Source organism: Gossypium arboreum, chromosome 9 (assembly GCF_025698485.1).
Source record: "Gossypium arboreum isolate Shixiya-1 chromosome 9, ASM2569848v2, whole genome shotgun sequence".
NCBI classification, from domain to species: Eukaryota; Viridiplantae; Streptophyta; class Magnoliopsida; order Malvales; family Malvaceae; genus Gossypium; species Gossypium arboreum.
In genome coordinates this window covers 63541791-63546185 of record NC_069078.1, presented here as the reverse complement: position 1 = coordinate 63546185, position 4395 = coordinate 63541791, and the positions used below count along the sequence as shown (strand labels likewise).

Below are 4395 nucleotides of genomic sequence, written 5' to 3'. Positions count from 1 at the left end.
CAAGACCTCTACTTTTTGATAGTGAGATTGAAAGTACAGCTCGCAGAAACTAAAGAGAAATAAGGCAAAGCCTACGATACATAGAGGAAGGGTAAGAGGATGATAGTCAAACTACAATCAAAAGGATGGCTGAAAATCAGAATGATCAACTACCTCATGTGGTTGCCGTAGACCCAATAAATCAAAATTTTGCTCCTCGTACTATGTATGATTATGCTAAACCTACTTTAACAAGAGCTAAATTGAGTATAGTTAGACCTGCTATTGTTGCAAATAATTTTGAACTGAAACCTAACACGATTCAAATGATACAATAGTTTGTTAAGTTTGAAGGTTTGCAGGACAAGGATCCAAACACTCATTTGGCAAGTTTTCTGGAGTTCTGCGACACTTTTAAGATCAATGGCATTTTTGACGATGCCATACACCTTCGGTTGTTTCCATTCTCATTGAGGAACAATGCTAAGCAATGGTTGAACTCGTTACCACGAGGGTCAATCACAACTTGGGAACAAATGACCTAAAAATTGTTACTAAAATATTTTCTGCTGGCTAAAATGGCTAAACTAAGGAATGATATCTCTTCTTTTGTGTAGATGGATTTAGAAACTCTTTATGATGCATGGGAAAGATACAAAGATCTTTTGAGAAGGTGCCCTCACCATGGGTTACCCTTATGGTTGCAGGTTCAGACGTTTTACAATGGTGTGAACCCCTCAACAAGGCAACTAATCGATGCAGCCGCCGGTGGAACATTAGACAACAAGACACTTGAAGAGGCTTATGAATTTATTGGAGAGATGTCACTGAATAACTATTAGTGGCAAGTCATGAGAACAAAGCCGACAAAAGCAGCTGGTGTTTTCAACCTCGATGCAGTCACTATGCTATCAAACCAGGTAGAACTTTTGAATAAAAATATTGATGGTTTATATAGTTCTACTCAGGTACATCTAGTGATGAGGTGTGATTCAAATGGAGGAATGCACAACCTAGATTATCCACCCTTCAACCCTGGCACCTAGGAGGAACAAGTTCAATATATAGGTAATAATCATTCTAGATCTCAAAATAACCCATACAGTAACACTTATAATGCAGGTTGGAGGAACCATCCCAACTTCTCGTGGGGTGGCCAAGGAAATCAAAGGCCACAACATCCCTCAGGTTTTCAAAAACCGCCTTACCAGTAGGAAAAGAAGCCAAACCTTGAGGAGATGTTAACAAAATTTATCTCGGTGTCAGAAACCCATTTTCAGAATACCGAAACAATACTTAAGAATCAACAAGCATTGCTCCAAGGACTCGAAACTCAGATAGGCCAGCTTGCTAAATTGATTTCTGAGCGAACACAAGGTAGTTTGCCAAGTAATACCGAACCTAACCCAAGGGAACAACTTAACGTGATTACCGTTCATGATAAGGAAGGGTTAGTTGAACTTGAACCAGAACTGAGGCAAGAAATTATGGTAAGTAAAGTTAAAGTTGAGGTGAACCACAGTAAGCAAAAACTAGTAAGGAGAGAATATAAACCTCGTGTGCCATACCCCAGTGCGACAAGGAAAGACCACAGACGAACAATTTGGTAAATTCCTTAAATTATTAAAGAAATTACATATTAACTTACCGTTTATTAAAGCTCTTTCACAGATGCCAAACGCAGTTAAATTTTTAAAGGAGGTTTTAGCAAATAAACGGAAATTGGATGAGGCGTCGCATGTGGAGTTAACCACAGTTTGCTCAGCCATTCTAAAAAATAAGCTACCCAACAAATTGAAAGATCTAAGGAGTTTTACGATTCCTTGTTTAATTCGTAGTTTAGATGTTAACAATGCATTGGCTAATTTAAGGGCAAGCATTAATGTCATGCCCTATAAAATGTTTAAACAACTAGGTCTTGGGAAACCCAAACAAGCTAGGATGAGCAATCAGTTAGCAGATAAAACCATTAGATTTCCTAGAGGTATCATTGAAGACGTACTTGTCAAATCGATAAATTTATATTCCTAATTGATTTTCTTGTTCTGGACATGGAGGAGGATAGTGACATACCTTTGATTTTAGGACGACCCTTTTTAGCAACGGCTAGAACTATTATTGATGTTGGTACAAGTGAACTTACACTTCGTGTGGGTGATGAAACAATCACTCTTCAAGCTTGTAATTCGAGTAACACATCGAATATTGAGGGTGGTTGTATAAATCATGCTACTAATACTGATCATGTGGTGCAACCTTCATTGTAGGAAACACGTTTGAAGAGCATACATGAGCCATGTTCAAGTAACAACAAAGGACCTATCTATGACGAACAAAGACTACAGATCGAGGAATGATAAACTGTAATTTATACATGCTTTTATCCCATGCTTAGCACATTTATGGATGGTTTCTCCTTAGATTTGGTGAATTCGATGGTCCTAATTCTTTAATTTCATATTTTATACTTAGGTGAGCATGGGAGAGTAAAAAGAGCAAGAAATGGGCCAAAAATAGAGAAACTGGACCCACATGGGAAATCAACACGGCCTGAGCTTCCTCACACGGGCGTATCCCACGACCATTTCCCTTTGGCAGGATTGAAGCACTACTTACACGGGTTGACTACACGCTCGTGCCTATTCAACAGCCTTGACCACCGGTTGGAGTAATCGCACACAGACGTGTCACATAGGCGTGTCCCTGCCGAGCCCAAGTATAACCCTATTCAGAAAAGAACAATTTTAAGGGTTCTTAGGCATTCTAAAGCCTATTTAAACACTTGAGGAGGCACTTAGGAAGGAGACGCGGAGTAGGAGGCAAGAAATTACTCAAGGGAAGCCGATTGGTCCATCTCAGAAGCCGGATCCATCATCAAGACTGAAGATCTCCCTTCAATTTCCATTCAGGTGTTTTGGGTTTTCTTTATTTTTTGTATTCATTATTCTTCTAAGATGTTTTCTTCTATAATTATGAACTAAACCCCCCAAATACCTAACGGGAATGAAACCTAAGACGGATCTTGTTATTATTATCTGAATTGTATGATAAATATTTGACTTGTTCTTAATTATGTGTTCTTAATTCTTGTTTTAATATTCTAGGATATTGATTCAAGTTAATGCTCTTATTCCAAGGAGGAATAGACCCTGTCTAAGAGTAAATTTGTCATAATTAAGCGGAGTTGATTGAACGCATAAAGATAGGGTTATAAGATTTTACCGGATTAGGGTGAAACCTAATAAGGGGATCCATAGATCGAGTTAATGCAACACTAGGTATTAATTAGAAAGAGATTACAATTAATCAACCTAGGGTTAGACTTTATTAGTCTCAAGAGAGATAATAATATAACTTAGGGATTTCTACGGATCAAGTCAAATGAATAAATCGTTTGATTCAAAGTCAAATAACAAGTGAAGTCTAGGTGGATTTTTCCTTGGGTATTGTCTTAATCAATCGAGTTTTCCCAAAAACTTTTTTTCCCAATCTTCTCTCTGTGCTCTCTTAGTTTAGTAACTAGTTTAGATAACCAAATCCCTTAATTTTTAGGCTAGATAATAAAAAGAAGGTAATTACTAGTACTCTTGGTTCCTTTGGGTTCGACAATCCGGTCTTGCTAAAGCTATACTACTGTTCGATAGGTACACTTGCCTTCATCGTGATAATAGTTAGTTTCATGAACGATTAATTATAAATATTTAAAACCTATCGCAATTATCACGTATCAAGTTTTTGGCACCGTTGCCGGGGAACTAGGATATTAGGAACATTCGAGTTTTATTACTTTAGCCATTTTACTTTTATTGCAATTTAAAATTTTATTTTATTTTCTAATTCTTAATTTATTCTTTTCTGATAGGTTTTTCTAGTTTATGACCAGAAGAAACCCGTCAGGACCATTACTGTTTGATAGTGAGATTGATCGCACAGTTCGTAGAAACCGAAGAGAAATAAGGTGAAACTTATGATACACAGAGCAAGAGCAAGAGGACGATACTTCTACCACAACCGAGGAGATGGCTGAAAACCAAGAAAATTTGCTACCCCCTGCGATTGCTGTTAATCAGAATCCTGCTTTGTGCACTATGTATGATTATGCTAAACCTTCTTTAACAGGAACTGAATCGAGCATAGTTAGGCCTACTGTTGCTGCAAATAATTTTGAACTGAAACCTAACACAAATCAAATGATCCAACAGTTTGTTCAGTTTGATGGTTTGTAGGACGAGGATCCCAACGCTCATTTGGCAAATTTTTTAGAGTTTTGCGACACTTTTAAAATCAATGGCGTTTCTGATATTGCCATTCGCCTTCTATTGTTTCCCTTTTTGTTGAGGAATAAGGCTAAACAATGGTTGAACTCGTTACCACAAGGGTCAATCATTACTTGGGAACAAATGATCAAAAAGTTTT

At 37.5% G+C, this 4395-nt stretch overlaps 1 non-coding gene across 1 annotated transcript; it reads right to left on the bottom strand.

Annotated features, from left to right (window-relative positions):
* Window positions 1-563: 563 nt before the first annotated feature.
* LOC128280945 (small nucleolar RNA R71) lies at window positions 564-670 on the bottom strand. The gene has a single exon (XR_008271163.1). It is a non-coding gene; the product is annotated as a small nucleolar RNA R71 (small nucleolar RNA).
* Between the last annotated feature and the right edge of the window lie 3725 nt (window positions 671-4395).